Raw genomic sequence first — 19,825 nt, forward strand, 5'->3', positions numbered from 1 at the left:
CAGATATACAAAATCTCTTTTATAGCTGAATTTATAGTGTCTGACAACCAGGATCTCCAAGAGAGTAGATCAGGATTTGGACAGGAGATGTGCCACTGTACTTCATAGTTATCAACAAAGAAGTCTAAAACAAAAAACCCCTACAGCTGAAAGTAGAAAGTCAGACAAGTTAGAGTATTTCTGAAAAACAATGTGCCCCCTAAGTGTGCTGAAATGTCCCCGTTTGACTTCGTCTATTACTAGAAAAAATTAAAAGGCTAAGAACTCATTTCTTTGTGATGCTTCTACAAAACATATTTTTAAAATCCACAGTAAATTTGAAAGACACTGAAGTTTAATTCTTTACATATTTCCCTTAATTTTGGGGAATGGTTTGGAAAAGGAGATAGTTATATCCTCTCTATCAGACAGGGTGAAAACTATAAGGTCTATGTCAGGCAGAATGTTGCCTTCTCAGATGGTGAACATCCCTCTATTTCAGGATCAGCTAAAAAAAAGAATTGGAGGATGGAAAAATTTGGAAATGTTATAACCTTTTTGTTGTTGTTTTTGCCATCTTTGGAATATGTCAGTTCTGAAGGTTTTTCATTTACAATTGAAAATGTGAGAGAAAGGGTGAAAAAAGGTTTTGAAAGTGTCAAACACTTTGGATACTAAAAGAAATCTTTTCAGTTTGGCAACACCATCATTTTACACAACCACTTTACACAACCACAACCAATTTAAAAAAATCATCTTCACCAACTAGGAGTATCAAAGGAGTATCAACTATTCTCAAAGCCTTTTGTGCAGCAAAAAAAAAGTACGGGTTAGAATCTCAGAGTGATGCCCCTGAATTGGGAGTCTGAGTTGGAATTTGAGTCTGTCAAAGAGGTCTCTCAGTGCTGCTGGAGAATTGCTGCCTATTTAATGGAAGTACATGCTTGTTTAAAAATATGGGGGATCATAAAAGAGATGTTTTTCAAAGTTCTTAGGCTATTCAGTTTCTCTCTATATATCTAAGCTGAAAGTGTCTCCTCTTGTTTGGTTTATGGGAAGTATAAGTCTATGTATTAAGCAAACTATCAGCTCTGCATTAACTTAATTTCCTTTCTCTAATCATGATACATATCAAGATGACAACAAGCCTTCCTCAAAATAGCAGGGGCCAAATCCATTATCCTCTGCAGAAAACTGCTTGACATTTGTGACATTTAAACACCATTCTTATATTCTTTTATGTAGTCAGGGAATATGGTGAGGCATGATTGCTCTCAGACAAGAAACATAGGATATCACAGTCTGTAAAGCAGGGGGCAGAGATGCTCTATAGGTCACAAAATGTTTCTTAAATTGCAGACAGTCACATTCTGTGCTGGTGAAAAATTATGAAATCTTCTGGTTTTCTTTCTTTCTAATCATTAACAGGACAGAATAGTCACCTAAGTGTGTTTCTCTTTTGCATGGACTAAGGATAATGTTTTTGACTTTTTTCCAGACCTTCTGGAGAAATCTGTAATGAAATAAATCAGAATTTAGATTCTGTATCTGTAGGCTTGGGGCTGCAGTTGCTACATTTTTATTCACCCTAACAATGCAATATTAAAAATTATTTCATTTTTAGCAGTTTTCTGGAAAGTGTAATCTAACTAAAATAGGAGTATGTGGTGGATGTGCTACAGCAGTGAATTCCAACTTGTGTGCAAAGAAAGGGAAGGAGGCAGCTCTGTGACTGAGGACTGGGAGAGATTACACTGGTGATGCAGTTTTGAAAACAGTACACGGAAATTTTCAATGCTCTTGACTAAGAGCACATTCTGTGATTCCTGGGCCTCCATAGAAAATACCTCTCTTTCTTGACAGGCTCCGAACTCTAAAAAGAAACATCAGACCCTCATGTAAATGCTTTTACTATTTACAATCATAGATTTAATTGCATTACATTTAATTACAGTGAAGTACTGTTGATGCCTGTCTTCTCTTCATCTGTCTCCTGTCAGTCTTAAAAGCATTTCATTGACATGCCTGGAAAATAAACTTGATTTTAGAAAACCCTTCATATCAAAGCTGAATTAATTTGATTCTAAAGAAAAAGGAATGACATTAAAATAGTCAATTGTACTTCTAGGTTTTATAGCATACATAATTATCAAATTAAACCTTGTCAATAGTAATTATTTTGTTTTGGTAATAAAGCAGCATGCTGCCTTTTCTTGTGTTAACATTAATTCTTCAATCTCAGGACTGTAAAACCATCAAATCTATATATGTGATACACCTTTTCTGTAGTACTTATTTTTTTTATGACAGCTTTATAGTATTTCTCTTTTAAAACCCCTATGAATTTTATTGCAGAAGAAGAGCTATTGAGATGGATGCTTTTACAGCCATTTCACTGCTCATTTTCCTTTCTTAGCATACACATTCTTTATCTGGTATTTTGCAAGAATTTGAAAGCATCTTGTCAAAGAAAAAGTAGTTATTTTTCTATAATTACATGTGTATAGTCTAGTTCACTGTCCTTGGTACTGTTTGTCAAGCCGCATTGGGTTAAGTTCCGGTGGTAGTTAATAAATCTTTGAATTCTTTCATGTAGGGAGATGCAGTAAGAAAAATCTATGGCACAATATCATGTGAATTATCTGTCTAGACACTTCCAATCGCTCTGAAGATATAGTGGAACTAATGAATTACTAATATTCACTGTTTCTAAGGTATGTGCTTAAAGTCCTATCTATGTCACAGGTCAAAACTTTAGAGTAACAAGAAAAAGGAGGAAAGTATTTCAATTATGAGACCAAAAATCAATTGTTTTCTGTCAGACTTGATCTATATCAGCAAGACCAATTGAGATGCTCCAAAATGTTGACAGATGTTGACGTCTTTGAACAGAAACCAAAACCAAAATAAAACATTAAAGTAACTAGAATTTTAAATGGGAAGGTGACAAAGTCTTCACTGATTGCCATATTAAAGTCAAGACCTTTATTTTCAGCTTCCTTTAGTTTGAGACTTCATTGGTAAATACACTTTTTAGTGGTTGCTCAGATGCAATTTAGCTATTTTAGTCAATAAACAAAAATGGTTATATCTCCATTGTATCAAAAGGAAAAGAAAAAAACAACAAACCAACCCTAAACAGTTTTAGAATTTAGTTTGGATTTGTAGTGATAGGGGAATAAATTAGATTCAGTTTGTAGATTACAGCACCTAATGCAGGGATATCTAAGTAGAATTTCAGACCTACACTGAGCAAGGTGTGTATACTGTCATTACACTGGGGAAATCTACATTCTATTGTGATCTTAGATATGAGTGTGAGCATAAAATTTAGGTGTCTTAATCTTTAAACTATATTTTAGCTATGTTGTTTTACATAGTTATTCATCTTGAAGGTGAATGCTGATTGTTTGAGACAGTCATGCAAAAAGTCTCTATTTCTTTAAGGAGGGGTAAATAAAAGGCTGCATGAGATCCTTGTGATGATCTCTCTGAGCCTGAATTTGGTAATTTTTGGCTGTCATGTGATTTGCCTAATTCAGTTTTTTCTGTGACCAAGAGAAGAGGAAAATAATTGACAAAGGGCTTGGCTTTCAGGCTATGTCTCAGGCTTTCAGACTACTGCCTCTAAAAGACTGTAGACATTAGTAACCATCTAGACTAACAAGCTGCATGTATTGGAGACCTTAATCTGTGGTATTAAACTCTTATCTTCTAACCAGAACAGCCTTGCAGCTGCCTAATGAGAGTAATACTCAACCCATGCTGAGCCCTGAACAGGGCTCAGGAGGTGTTTGGAGCAGGGATAGCTGACTTGGGCCAAATCAACATGGCACCTACTCTAACAATTTAGAGTTCTATGCTAATTGCTTCAGGGCCTGGAAATACATCTTTAGACTCTTCAGTTTATTACTAGAGATACAAGTTATGTGTTTCTCTAGCAACGTATTTATAGAAATGTATAAAATCCTGAGTGTTTCTATGCTGTGGCTGAAGATGTATATTTGGATGCACTAAGACAAGCACACCAATAAATGTTTCAGATATCTCCTTAAAGAAAATGAGTAAGATTGCCACCCTATCCAGATGTGCAAGATTAAATATTGTAGAATAATGCTGCAGGTGAGTATCAAAACGATAGAGAGAACTGAGTTTTGAAGGAAAGGTCTTGGAAAATATCCAATTTTCAGTTACTTCAACAAAGTCAGGATAGCACTGCTATGATCCACTTCTCTCCATAGACCTAAACTGAAAAGAAACAGAACATGCTGAATATGTGCATAACTTTGAACTGAATCTTCCTTTTAAAATATTCATTAATTTCAGGAATTTAATCTGTAAAATTTTTCACATGGATTACTTTTTTCATCTTCATATGCCTCCTCATTTGATTGGTTTGGATTATTTTTTAAAAAGTCTTTTAATACTTTATTTTTCAAGTTAGTTGGAAGGATAGCATACTTAGCAATGTCTATTTCTGTTCTCCTGAAGTAAAGTAATTAAAACCTCCTGCACTTTCAGTTTGTTTGTTCAGTAGATATCTGTCAACATTCCCTATCTGGATTTTCTTTTTTATCTCCTGTGTATTTTAAGGGTATATTTGCACTTCTGCAGGAATTTGAGCAAGAGCTGAATGTTAAGCAGAGAGAATGTCTGTCACAAAATCAGGGTAACAGAATGGGTGAAGCTGGAAGGGATCTCTGGAGGTCATCTTGTGCCCAACCCCTTCTTAAGAAGCCTAAAGCCATTTGCCCATATCTAGAGGGCTTTTAAAGATCTCCAAGGTAAAAGTCCCCACTATCTCCTTCGGCAACTGGTGCTAGTGCTCTGTCAACCTCACAGTAAAAAAGTGTTTCCTGATGTTCAGGAAATCTCCTGAGTTTCAGTTTGTGACTATTGCCTCTGGTGCTATCACAGCAATGAGTGAGCTTACATCCTCTTCCAGTCACCTGTCCTTCATTTTTTACATAAGTTAATAAGATCTTTCCAAAACCTTCCCTTCTCCAGGCTGAAAAGTCCCAGCACTCTTAGCCTCCCCTCATATGTCGGATGCTCTAGTCCCCTAATCATTCTTGTGGGTCTTCATTGAACTCTCTCCAGGATGTCCATGTCTGTCCTGTACCTAGAAGCCCAGAAAAGAACTCAATACTTTTGAGACAGCCTCACGGAACTGATTAAAGGGGAAGGATGGCTGGTTCACATTCCACGTGGTGCCCACCAGGATGCCCAGGTCATTTTCTGCCAAGCTGCTGTGTGGCTCAGAGCACTTTTGGGCACCTGGGCTGGTTCTTCCCTAGGTGCAGGCCTTCACAGTTCCCTTTGCTGAGTTTAACGAAGCTCTTGGCAGCCCATTTCACCAGTCTGTCACAGTTACTCCAGATGGCAGAACAACCGTCTGGCCTATCAGCCTTTTCTCTCAATTTGGCATTTGAAAAGTTGCACTCTGCCCCATCATCCAGATCATTAATGAATAATATTAAACAGGAATGGCTCCAATGCTGATGCTTGGGGTACATCACTAGTCACTGGCCTCCAGCTAGACTTTATGCCACTGTCCATCACCTCTGGGGTCAGCCATTAATTTGGTTTTCAATCTGCTTCACTTTGTGCTCATCCATCCATGACCTCACTTTGGTGAAGCCACACTGACTACTTTTGATGACCTTCTCATTCTGGAAAATATTTTATTCTTGTTCATGACAAAAAAAAATTCCAAAAAATAACCAACCAAACCCAAATAAACAAAAAAAAAAAAAAGTTATGGTAGTTATGGTGAATGCTCTGTGTTGGTTTTTTTGTGTTTCAGTAAACTTGATCTGATAATTAGAGAAATAGCAGTCTTTGTTTAAACTCTAATAACTAATCAGTGTATTCACTGTGACACTGGTTACTAATAACCCAGGTGAAATAGGAAATAATGGCAACACTGAGTTGATTGGAATGATTGCATTAGCAAAGAATATCCCTGATACACAGGGATATCCCTTGGTAATATATATGCCAATATCCCTTGGTAATGTATATGCCACACTTGCAAAAATCATTTGCTAGAGTAGGTGTTATTTGTCACACAATGTATAACACAGTTTTCTTTTAAGGTAATGAAAAAGTAAATTAAACTCCTTGGAGTGGAATGGAATAAGGCTTTAATAGCTTTGTTAACTCAGACAGTGTCTTCAGTTCACAAAATAGCACTTAAAGTGAAAAAGATTTGCATGTGACTTATTATTTATTTTTGTCTTTATGAAAAAAAATTTAAAAATCTAACCATCTATTCCAATTGTTCCAAATAACATCCTTTATTAGGTGAAGACTTCTTGATTCATTAAGACAGGGACACTGTAGACACTTTCAGTGAGTCTTACCTGTATTTCCTTTAAAATAAGTTAATCAATGATGTGATCTAAAAATTCAAAGTTTTAATTTTCTCACAATTTTTATTGAAGTGCAAGTAACGTAAAAAATGAAAGACAGACTTACATTTTTCCCTAAGAATACCTTCCAGGGAAAGTAGAAAAACTGGTCAGGGATTTTCTTTATTGATTGGGTCTTGCCATTTGGCTCCAGAGATTGATTTCAGAAGAAAAAAATATTGCAAGGTTCAACTACCACCTCCAGAGGAAAAATGATATTGATTTTTCATGAAATCCAAGGTTTTAGTGCTGAAAATTGATAAAAAAAAAAAAAAAAGAAAAAAAAGAAGAAAAATTAGCTTGGTTTTAGGAGTATTGTGTACTGAGACATTCATTAGAGTGGAAGGATGTATTTCAGGAATTTTGTATTAAGAAATTATTTAATATTCCAACACCAAAATCTCCTGTGTTTAGTTCCTTAAAACTGTAGAATTTATATCCGTCCTCCTTCTGAACTAGTGAAAAAATATAGCAAAAAGAGCTGGATGGGTTGTTGAAACATGTTACATTATCAGTTTCTCAAGACTGAACCTCAAGTTAATTCTATTTGTGACTTTAAAGAGTTTTATGAATAGATTTTAATAATTAAGTATATCAGTATTGAAATTAACTGCTGAATTGTAGGTCATGCTAACTGAATTTTGTGAAAACCATGAAATTTCTTTTCCTTAAAAGCAATGTGTATAATCTGATAACAAAAATGTCTAAAATTTACAATTGTCCCTACATGATGAATAGTTTCTCCTTATTGCTGTGATGCAGTCCTCAGACTTTCTGGTATAACGCCCAAAATGTACATTTTGTGATCATATCCTGTTCTAATGCAATATTATCACAGTGGAAAAAAGGACAAAAAAAAAAACCAAACTGATTTTGTGAAAAAGTATCTGTGACAACCAGGTAGAAATTCCACTAACTTGAAGTCTGAGCGATTATTCAAAATGTGGCTGCACTTTTATTTTTTAATAGTAGTTGTTTAAATGTTACACACAAAATAAAGATTTCATTAAGACTTCAAAAAAAAAAAAAGAACAAAAAAAAACCCCCAAACCCCCCCCCCAAAAAAAACCACCAAAAAAACCAAACCAACCCAAACCAACCCAAACCAACCCAAACCAACCCAAACCAACCCAAACCAACCCAAACCAACCCAAACCAACCCAAACCAACCCAAACCAACCCAAACCAACCCAAACCAAACCAAACCAAAACAAAAAAATGACACCAATATTGGCCATTGGGATCTCAGATTTATCTGACATTTCTGGGATAGTACCTTAGAGTTCTTTCCAGAAAATCCATAAAGACCTCAGTTTCTACATTGATTATATCTTACCAGTTTTCCGAACAAAGAATAGAATATGTGCTAAGTTTTATCCAGTGTTACATAGAAATTTATGCAATAAGGAAACATTAAAGGGGTTTTGGTTGCTTATTTGATGACAAACTTGCTATATGTAGATTTTGTGTTTACTTCACAAAAATACTGGTCTGCAAATAATGCTGTACATGTACAGAGTAAATTTTCTTAGACTTGCAACAAATATTTTGATTTTTATTCAAAAAGCCCATGTGAATCATAGCCTGCTATCATGATTAATATGATTGCATATTAAGAACAAGATTTTTGTGGCATAGCATCCACTAAAGTTTCTCTAAAATATAATATGCTCATTTTTACATTTTCCACCAAAAAAAACCCCTCAAAATAGAAATTTCAGCCATGTTCCAGAAAGTCATCGTTCAACCAAGAGCAAGCACATATGAGCACCTGCTTTTCCACACTGGATAAGTCTCGGAGGCAAGACAGGGTGTTGTGTGAATCAAAGGATTACTCAGCAATGCCTGCTGGTGTCTTGAGCAAACACATTAGTCTCTTGCTTAAAACAGATGCAGGTCACGTTCTCTGGGCCAACATGTGCAGACAAGACTGTTGAATTGCCATCTGTGCTTAATCTGTCACTGAAGAGCAAACAAGGCTGTTCCAGCCTTTCAAAGGAAATGCTGACTGGTAGGAACATGTGCAGCATTAAAAAGCCCTCCAGTCACAGGACTCTGTTCACTTATGCCTTCTGTTTGATTGCTTTCTTAATTAATTATTTGGCCAAGATAGCTATCTTAATCAGTATAGGCATTTATTTAAAAGATTAATTGCTATAAAAACAGGGAAAAATATCTGCCTTGGAGTTTTTTTTTCAGTACACTACTGCAGTTATGTAATTTCTGGATATGTCTGTTCTAATTAGCCATCTTCTTCTTAAAATAGTCCTAGGTTTTTAAAACATGATTCTCTGAAATTATGTGCTTAGAGCTGTAAAAATGTACAAGAAGTACTTTCAAGTTACTTTAATATATTATCTAAGAGGTTTTTTTAGAGACAAATCACACCAAAGCATGGTTCCAGGAGAAATGTTCTGCCAAAACCATTAGTTTGCCAGTGTGTTTTTTAGTCCTCTTTTCTACTGTAGAGATACTTCTGTGGATTAAAGATTAAAAGTAGACTTACCTTGCCAAAATCTTTCTCTTCTCTGAAACTCTCCTACGTATATACTAATTCATGCAGCTCCCTCTATCTTATTGCCATCACCAAAGAAAGGATGTAATTTCACAAACCATGTATTATGACTCAGCTACTGCAGCAACTAGAAAAATATATCAAATTACTTTCTCTCTAGGGGCAAGACATCACTTTGATAATTAGGCAAGATGGCAGAAAAAGCTGGTGGAAAGATCAAGATAAATCTGCATGCATTTTAAATAATATGGATGACGTATAGCTGTAAAAAGTGACAGAGTTCCACTGATATAAATGCCACTCTTAGTAATATAGCCTGAAAATTAAGCTTGATGTGTTTTGGATGTTTGTAATTTATCTAGCAAACTACTCAGCTGCCTGCTGTCATGGGCTGGGTGCTAAGGGCAGGGAGAGAAGATAAAATATAGCCAGGCAGTTTAGCTCCCCAGACAGTTAGAGGGTCCTCCTTCCCATAAAGTCATAGGAATAGTAGAATAATTTTGTTGCACCTTCCATTATGCCACAAACAAGCAGCAAACAGGACAATTTGCTAGCCTTTAAAAAGTCTTTGTAAGCTTGGTTCTTTCTGAGAAAATATTATGAAGACAAAGACTTCTGAGAAGAGTTTATTATTTTTCTCTTTCAGTTCATGAAGCTCTCATGACTATTCCATGATCTCAGACATTTTCTGGCCAAGCACCCCCTCTTTCTGAAAGTTACTGTTATATTTTGATTTGCTCTGTCTCCTCAAATAATCTATTTTAAGTAGGTTTTCTTTTACATTTAAGCACAAGGTATCTCTAACCTTTATTTTACTGAGGCTAAAAAGGAGAAAATGCAGTACTAGAATGGTAAAACTGTTTTTTAAAAAATCAAACTGCCAAATTCAGTGGCATATTGGCATCTTTCTAAACAAATCTATCTCTTTTTTTGGGGGGGTGTGGGCATAAAATAATCACTGTACTTAATAAATTCAGGATGGTTTCATCCTCTCAAGCACTATTCCATAGAGATAATGACATTAAAAAATCAATGTGTGGATTTTTTTTTTAAGTCTCAAAAATATTTCTAAAGTAGCTCTTATGTACCCTTTGTGGCACATCCAGATGATATGGCAGTGGAATATAATGGTCATTTTTAGCAATATTTTGGAGTGTATGACGTAACTTGATCTTGGTCTTATAATATATAGATAATTCAGTTTCCCAAAACTCATGCTAATAGAAATGAAAAATTACTGGAAACAAAACCATAACATGTTCTATTTTGCTTTTAGAGGAATCTCCCCTCCATCACCATTGTTCTTTTCTAAACAGTGACAATTTTTCATTGTGAACCTGAACTATGCTTTAATTTTGGCAAACTGTGTTTTGAAGCAGGAAAACGCTCTGTTGGGCTCTCTGACTAGCTCTGCACACCAGAGATGAGCAGATGGAAAGCCTGTACTACTCCCACCAGCAGTGAGATTCAGGGGGTTGATGCTTTTCACTTCCCAGGAAATTTTAATGGCTTCAAATTTTTCTCCTCCCACTCTCAACCCTCAATCCTCTTTGGGGCTGAAACCAGCCTTTTCTCTTGTTTTTTAGCTCTTGCTTCTCAGTAACAGTTAAAATCACTCCCCACCTGAAACAATAGCTGAGATGGCTCCTGGATACACAGATATTTTTATTTCTTTTGCAGTACGCATCCAGAGTTCTCTAAACAGTTTATGAGCGGATTAAACATGCTGGCATATCCAGCAACCTCAGGTAAAAGACTGCTGTTTTGTCTGTAGAAAAATCAAAGTTTAAATTTGTTTGGCAACTCACTTATCACCATTCAAAATGCCAGGACTGGAGTGGAGATTGAAATTCAGGATTTACACGGCTGAGGGCAGATTATTCATGCTTTCTTGAACTATTTTTTTTTTTTTCTTAACCATTAAGGCTATTAAACTATTTAAGATTTGTCCAAAAATGACTGTCCCTTCCCTGCTCAAATAATGTAATGCCTGAGTGCCCAGGTGCCATTTGTTAGGGAAATCGAAAGGATATTTTGAGTTTAATCTGTTCCTTTCAGGCTGCAGTGGCTTGGTGTTAAAAGCTTTGCTGAACAGAGACGGGTTTCAGTGCCAGGAATGAAAGCTCGGATCTGACAAAAAGCGACAATCACAAATAAAACCTTTTCTGCTGCAAAGGGCCTGCCACTCTCGTGGTGACAAATACGCGTTCGAGTGACAGTGAGGACAAACGCCGCTGCTGCCCTGTTTGGCAGCTCCCTGGAGCAGCGGAGCGCAGCCGCTGCCGGGCAGCCCCGGGGCTGGCGGTGCGGCGGAGGCAGCGAGCGGGGCGCTGCTCCGGAGCTCCAGGAGCAGCGGGAATCATCCCCTGCCCCTTCCTTCCCCGCCTGCCCCTTCCTTCATTCCCTGCCTCCCGCCTCCCTCCCCGCCATCCCGGGCGCGCAGCGCCGCCGGCCGGGAGCAGCGCCGCCTCGACAGTCTCTGCGCTGCAATGGGGAGCAACGCGTTCTGAAATGCAAGAGCAAAATGTAGGGGCAGGAAATCGCTCATATACAGAAATAATGAAAGAAAAACACCAAAAGCTAATAACACAGCACCACAATAACTCTCCCCCCAAGCCCACCACATTCACTTTGGTTAATGCAACCTGTCTGGTCATGTCGTCATGCTGGCTCTGTGATTACTCTAGGATTTTCATCCAAATGTTTCCCATTCAAAAGGATTAAAAAATATAATAGTAGATAATTTAAGACACTGTTCTGAAGAAACTGTACAGTACTGGGACCTCAAATTTGTCGTAGCTGAGTATCACAACCTGTCCAGTCCTCTGACTGAAAACATCATAACGCATGGCTCTGTACAGCTTGTTCCTACCTAGATTACAAAACTTTTCTGTGGGCATCTGAAGTGGATAGGCAAATACTGTATCCTGCTAATATTTCCATAATGCATGTGCTAGTTGCCAAAATGTTGCAGTAATTTGAACTCCATAATATCTCAGAAACCACCTTTTACTCTTTTTACTACTAAAGGCAGCCATGCTGTGGATGAGGCATGGACTTCTGCTCAGTGTGACCTAAAGAACCTATCTTACATTTTCAGGGCTGAAGAGCATTTTTGTTTTCATTTGTGTCTGGACCATGTTCTTAAAGTTCTGGAGGGGAAAACAGATTTTTTTTAGATATTTAAAAAGGTGGGATGATTCCCATCACAGGTTTAAGTATGGAGAGTTTGGCGCAGACCAAAGTTGTTTATTCCATCCAGTATTCTCTTGTGTTCTCAAAACATGTTTTTATTCAGGTGTAATTTAATGGGGGAACAATTATTTCGTATATGTGCAGTTTTTATTGGTAGTTCACTAGTTTTTAATTTTAATCATTGCCCATTATCAGTTGTAATTGTCACTATAGTATCTTGTCTTCAGGTGTTTGTAACTGAGCTTGGACTGAAATTTTCCATCTTAGATATATTCATCAGTTTTAACCTTTGGGAAACTTATAATCAAATTTATTTTAGGTGTTTCTGAGAATATGAAAAAGTGTCATGTCCCTGTTAAAAATCCTTGTGCTCTTTCTTTTTTAAGCTCCTGCACTACCTCTAGAGGGCAGTAACTTGATATTGAACTGAAGTATGCTTTTATTTTAGGGCATACATCTTCTGTTGAGAATGAAAAATACATCAGTATTTTTTTTACATTTATGAACCTTTAAAAAAAAAAGTACAGTTTAGTTATGACTGTAGGAGGTTTGCAAAGGTTTACAGTTTGGCTAAAAATTCCACTTGCTCTGAGTACATGAGTGCTATCCACACAGACACATGTGCCAGTTCATATTCCAGGGCAGGGTTGAAAAGAATACAAAAGGATTTGGGCAGCTCTGATCCCTTGCAGGCTGACTTGAGAGTTTGGACTGAATTCAGAATAAGAAGCTCACTGCTGCGCTGCTACCAACAAGAAAGTTCGAACCAGGAGGAGAGAAATGTTGGCTCAAACAAGGAAAGGAGAGACATACAGACAGGAACAAAGTGTCTAAAGCTGTATTTGGACAAGAGGCCTAATGACACAGCATAACTTACTTCTATATAACTGTCCCTTCCTACCCAAATATAACCTCATCCCGACTGCTGGCTTTGAGTGGTACTCAGCCCTTGCTGACTGCAGGTATTGTGTAGAAAAGCATTAGTTCATTCAGGTTAAAAAGATGCCAAGTCCATATTGGAGGTATGCACATCTGCCCTACAGTGCCTTGTGCATTTTACTCTTCTCATGTAGACAAAGGCTTCTGGTGGTAGCGAAGGGGGAACAGAGAAAACAGTGAACAGCTCAGTCTGGGAATATTAGAGAGAATGAGTGACTAAGAAGTCTAAATAGAAAACATAAGTTTGAGAGAAAGATGGCTTTAGAGAAAGTGCTTACCATGGATGAGAAGCTCTTGGATGGGGAAGGCTGGGATCTGAAAGTAATTTAATTGCAATCTTTGTAAACAACTATATCATTTTCAAATACTGGATACTTATCTCCTAAACATTTATCAAGGCAAGGTGCCCAAATCTCTATTCTGACATAGCAATAACAGCAGTCAAACAGTATGATAATCAGTCTGGGGCTTTGCAGTCCCAGATTAGATTTCATGGATTTTGAAAGATGTTTCATTCTTGTGTTTTTGTAATGATATCAATACATAATAAAGCATAAATCATGTGGATATCTCATTTACAAAAAAACCTTAAACAAAACCAAATTTGCATTGTTTGGACTTCTTCTAAGCTTATCCTTAATGTTGCAATTTCTTTATTCTATGTGGCATAATTTGTTTAATGTTTACATTTCAGATGTATATTCTAAGACAGGCCTCCCACTTAAACTGTAATTTCTGCTGGAATTTTATTGCTTTTTGATAAGTTAATTCATGATCACTAGGAAGGTAAATGCAAGGGAGAATTACTATGTGCTCAATTAATGGTGTGGAACTGGTTTTTTAGTGGAATCACAGATTTGCTGAAGTAGTGCTTAGCAACTAATCTGTGTTGCTAAAGGACAAAAAATACAGCCAAGGTAAAGTGCTTAGAGAATCACACAATGGCTGAGCCTGACATCCATTTCGAGATTGTGGAGCCAAACCCCAATGCTCAGAGCAAGGTCTGCTAGAACAGGTTGCCCAGGACAGGTCTTAAAGATCCAGAGACGGAGATGCCACAGCCTCTCTGGGCAATCTGAGTCAGTGTTTGACCACCCCCACTGAGGTGGTAAGTATTTCTCATATTTACATGAAATTGCTTATATTTCATTTTGTGCCCCTTGCTTCTGGTCACTACTTGGGCACCACTAAGAAGAATCTCCAGCTCTGTCTTTTGTACTGTCCTCCTTGGATATTCACACACATTCATAAGATCTGCCTCAGCCTTTTCTGCTCTTTACCAAAATGCTAAACTAGTGGCTGCAAGGTTCCTCTAAGCTTTTATTTGGCCACTCTTTGCATGCAGTACCTAAAATGAAACTGATCAGGCTGATCTCTGGCCTCTGGCACATAAGACCATGGAAAGGAAGAGACACCACCTTGCTGTGCTGCTTGTATGATCTGCTCCCAAGAAGAAGGAGCAGAAAGGTGTCACTTGTTCTGTCAATATCCCATTCAGTAAATGAAAAATGGGTCTCTCTCGACAGGCACCACTGCTAGGATATAAGGAGTAGTAAAAATGGTCTTGCTTCTTCATTAGTGTGCAATAGAGAGATATTGCCAGGTCTGTGGACTGCCATTAATGGCATTCCATAGCAATATTCTGTCAGACTCATTTACTAAATTGAGTATATATTTAATTGTGTACAGTAAAAATATTAGTGATTTAGATTTTTGTGTAATGAGCTTTTTTTAGTGTGAGCACCAAGCTGATCTTTACGTGCCATCAGATGTCATCAGAAATATCTATTAAGACACAGTTCACAATAAATTCCTGTTTTAGGAGGTGTGTATTTTGGGACATATTAAGTTTTATTTGGGAGGCTGTCTGGTGATGTCCCACAAATTTGAAAGTATTTAGACAACTTGAAATTATTAGCTACTGGTTGTCTGGAGAACTTAAACTTAAATTGTAGCTTGATAAATCAAATAAATTCAAAATGTTCCCTAAAGTTAGGGTTGATTCATCCTCTTAGCTGTGAGAGCACTTTAGAACAAATTATTTCTCCATATTAGCCTGCATTTAAAAAAAAAAAAAAAAGAAAAAGAAAAAGAAAAAAGAAAAAAGAAAAAAAAAAAAACACAGGGGAATGGGAGGAAGACGCTGTTGTTTTCTCTCAGCTATTGTTTCTTATTAGAAATTCATATGTGTAATTCATACCCTCTTGGGGTACCATTATAATCAATCAGTCCCTTTAACAGAGTTTGCCCAGACTCTTTACTATTAAAAGAACATTTTCTACTTTATATTTTTTTTATTTCTCCAATTCCCAGCAGTAAATTAAAAACCCACAAATTTTTCCTTATGCTCCTGGTATAAATTAGTATTCCTGAACAGCTTTCCTCTAACAACTGTACCCTCTTGTGTCAGAAGATGAAGATTTTAAAAGTGCAATAAACTGGTTTTCCTTAGAAGCATTTTAGACAGAAATTCAATATTTAAACCATATTTTGAGCAGTACCCAGAGCTGTTTTTCCCAATCTATCACAAAAGCAGATGAAATAGATGAAAAATTCAGATATTCAGATCTTGGGATTTAAACAGTTTTATTGCCAAATTTTGAAGAAAAGCATTTCAACCTTATAACTTTAAAAGTTATAGAGTTTAAGAGTCTTACAAAGTTTTAGAGTCTTTTAAAACAATCTCCTGTGACCTGTACAGTGTCAGTGGTCCACCATTGAACTCAAAAAGATAACATACAACTTGTACAATGTGAATGGAGAAAATATTCTATAATAATTTGAGCTCATTTGACTGTGGACCAAAGTGATAAATATTTTGTACTAACTGTTGTGCAGTCATCTTTTCTAGTGTCATAACAAAACAGAGAAAGGGGATAAGCAATTCCTTATATTCCTATATTCCTTATAGGGCCTTGGTATTGCATTGACCAAACAACTCTCGAGTTAAGAAGCCAGTTTGGTTTTTTTCCTGAGTTTTGAATGCTAATTTATGTTGCTTGAAATGTACATTCATGCACTAAAAAAAAAAAAATAAAAATAAAAAAAAAAAAAAAAAAATTGGACAAATCTTTCATATCCTTAAAAGAAAATAAAGATGTATGTTTGTCTTAATCTTTCAATGAAAAAAAACAGTAAGAAAATTTGAAGAGAAACAGTCTGAATTAGAATGCAAAATACTTGAGAGCTACATTTAAAATGCTTTCGGGGAAGCTCTGGTTTTTTTTTTCTTGTGATGCTGCAGTTCTTCTTAATCTTCCAACCATAGAATAGAATAGAATAGAATAGAATAGAATAGAATAGAATAGAATATTTTCAGTTGGAAGGGACCTGCATTGATCATCTAGTCCACCAGCTTGACCATTCCAGGGCTGACCAAAAGTTAAGGCACGTGGTTAAGGCCATTGTCCAAATGCCTCTTAAACACTGACAGATCCGGTGCCTCTACCATCTCTCTAGGAAGCCTCTTTCAGTGTTTGACTGCCCTCTCAGAAAAGAAATGCTTCTCAACGTCCAGGCTAAACCCTCCTGGCACAGATTCGAACTGTTCCCATGCATCCTGTCACTGGATACCTGGGAAAAGAGACCAGCAACTTCCCCTCCTTGGGAAGCTGTAGATAGCAAAGAGCCTCTCAGCCTCCTCTTCTCTGAATTAAACAAGCCCAAAATCCTCAGCCTTCCAGCCCTTTCCTCAACTTTGTTGCCCTCCTCTGGATGTATTCAAGGATCTCCACAACCTTCTCAAATTGTGGGGCCTGGGATTGCACACAGTGCTCCAGGTAAGCCCACACTAAGTACAGTGGGACAATCCCCTCTTTTTCCCAGCTGGTCATGCAGTGTTTGATGCACGCCATGCATTTTGCCCTCTCACTGCTGACTTCACTCCCTGCTGACCTGTGTCAAGCCTGCTGTCCACCAGCACCCACAAATCCTTTCTTGCAGGGCTGCTACTCCAGCCACTCTTCTCCCAGTTTATACTTGTGCCCAGCATTACTCTTCCTAGGTGCAGAATATGGCATTTGCACTTATTAAATTTCATCCCATTAATGATTGCCCAGTGCTACAATTGATCAAGATCCTTTTTGATAAGCCAAAGTTTTATGAGGGTTTTTACTGTCTTTCAAAGACAAAAATATTCCAAAAGGAGATACCATAAGACAACTATAAACATTACATTTATTCAAGTTGTTTTCTTCATGATTAGTGAATTTGAAGTTATTTTTACAGACAGTAAAAATATAGAAAATTACACTGATTGAGGAATAAATTTAACAACATGGTTTTCAATTAAACAAGGGTTTGATAAGTCTAGCATAAGCTTCTCCTTGTTAGTTTATGGCATATCAAGGCTTTTCTTGCTTTATTGCCTCTCTCTTACTCCCTTTCTCTCTCAACACCACCCTATCTTATTACAGTCCATGATATCATCTTGAGGACTATGTCAGGATATGGGAGCTAAAAACAAGGCTTTCTACCAAATAAGAGATTTGCATGGTGCTAAATGTTCAAGTTCTAATGGTTTAAGATGGTTTCTATTAACTAGCAGGGAATAAGAGTGTGAAGGAGGAAGACCAAAAAGTATTAAAGCATTATGAGATTTAAAGGTGAACTTCAGGAGGAGAATTTAGGACTTTTAAAAATTATTTGGAGAAAAAAGTCCAAAGAAGAAAAGTAGATTCACAGATCTAAGTAGACTCTTACTTTTATGAAGGATTCAAGAAATTGAAATATGTCTATTTACATATACAAGTATATATAGTTGCTTTGCACAGAAAGCCTGTCAACACCTATAGCAACATTGTATTTAATATTGATTTTATTTATATTTTTAAATTATTTGTTTCACTATAAACATGAAAAATTTAATACTTGTATAATAAACCGAGTTTTAAATCTTCTTTCAACTTAGACCAAGTTAAAAAAGGCTTATGACACCTCATTTTATCTTTGGCTACAAATATAAGGATCAGATCCACAGCCTTTCCTTTAACATTTTTCCTTCTCCCCATTTAAAATCCCTAGTTCACGTCAGCATCATTCTCTCTCAAGCAGCTTCTTAAGCCAAGAGATTTGACTGTTGGGAATACTAGTATATTTGTGATGGTTTCCATGGCTATAATTTCAGCCACCTTAAAAAGCAAAGCTATGGCATATGACGAACCCTCTGCCTCTTCTTGACATCTTCTAAAAGGAAAGCTATATGAGCAGTCATGGCAGGTCAAGGTGCATGGTCTGTGATCTAAATTTTTTTTTCTTTTTGTTCTCTTTCTGTTATTTTTGTGTTGCATTTAATTTGCTTGTATATAGGCAAATGCACACTTTAGTGATAGATAAACAGGTTGTAGTATCTGTTTAGAGCAAAAAGTAGATTTGTCTATCAAGTACCCTCTTTTTTTTTATTTTCTAATGCTCAAGAAATTCTCCACTCTGATGTTTGCTGAAATACATGTTGGGATTTTTTAAAATTTCATCATCTAGTTAGGCTTTCTCTTTTCAGTATAACATAAAAATATTAAATTAAATTAAATTAAATATTATGTTAATAAGAATACATATATGATATAATAATAAAATATTTAATTCCTCAGTATAACTTAAAAAACCTTCCTGAATGGGATATATGTATCTGAGGGGAACAAAAGTCTCTAAAAATAAATCTCTAAGGTAACAGTTTTGACCTCTTTGGCATATGCAATGCTAACCTTCTGCTTCTTATTCTGCCAGGCCTCTCTTAGTGTATGTGAATCATTAGACTGAAAGCAGCAGGGTTAGAAGTGTGCAGATATATATATTTATTTAGGGAGCTGAATGTCAAGCAGTTCCCTCCTCTTAATAGCTGATGATTTTACAAGTCAGACATTTTCCCTAAGCTGTCACTCCGGTTTGGGTTTCACATGAGATCATCTTGGCACTTGCAGTGTTGGCAGGCAGGCTGTGTGCTCTCCTCTTCCTCTTCTGCTGATGTGCCTTCAGCCTACTGATCTGTGGAAGGGAAAGCAGCCATCAAAGGGAAATCCTCATCTTCAGTGCTGCAGTCACTAACTTCTCCAGACACCTCCGCTGCTGCATCTCTTTTGTCTATGTACTCGTGGTAGCCCATTAAGTACTGGCTGGTGTTGTGGGGCGTGCACATCCCTGGCAGGCGGTATCCTGCCAGGTTCATGGGCCGGGGACACGCTCTCGCCTCTCGCCGTAGTGCTGCTGGCAAACGTGAGGTTGTGATCCAGCAGCGCTTCTTTGCATTCCAGAGCAGTTTGCTCTTTTCATCACTGCCACTCTGCTCCCTTGCCTGGTCTTGATGGAGGGGCTCAGTGCATTGTAGTGGTTGTCGCTTCCAATTCCTGCTGCACTTGTGATCCTGCCGCTGTGCCTTCCCAGTCTTCTTCTGCTGTGGTCCATGCACAGGACTACTGTGCTGGCCACCCTGTCTCTCACAGCCATTTGAGGAAGATGCACTGGGGTCCTGCTCCATGAGGTCCTTCTCTCTCTTCTGTTGCCCTCGCTGACCGTCTCCGTTAACGTGCTTTCTGCCCCTGTGCTTCCATTCCTGCTGTTGTCTCCTGCCCCTGCCAGCCCTGTTGCTATACAGGAACACAATGAGCATGTCTTTTGCCTGTACTTGGTGGCCCTGCCTTGGTCTCTTGTCCCTGTCCTCACCTTGCTGTGCCTTCTTGCGCTGCCCAGCAGTGATGGCAGCCAGCAGCATGGCACAGCTGGGGGAGCAGTACGGGGATTGGTTTTCCCTCCAGCCGCGGCCTGGCCCTGCAGCCATGGCCCCATGGCA

Source organism: Onychostruthus taczanowskii, unplaced genomic scaffold, assembly GCF_017590055.1.
Source record: "Onychostruthus taczanowskii isolate IOZ18803 unplaced genomic scaffold, ASM1759005v1 scaffold31, whole genome shotgun sequence".
NCBI lineage: Eukaryota > Metazoa > Chordata > Aves > Passeriformes > Passeridae > Onychostruthus > Onychostruthus taczanowskii.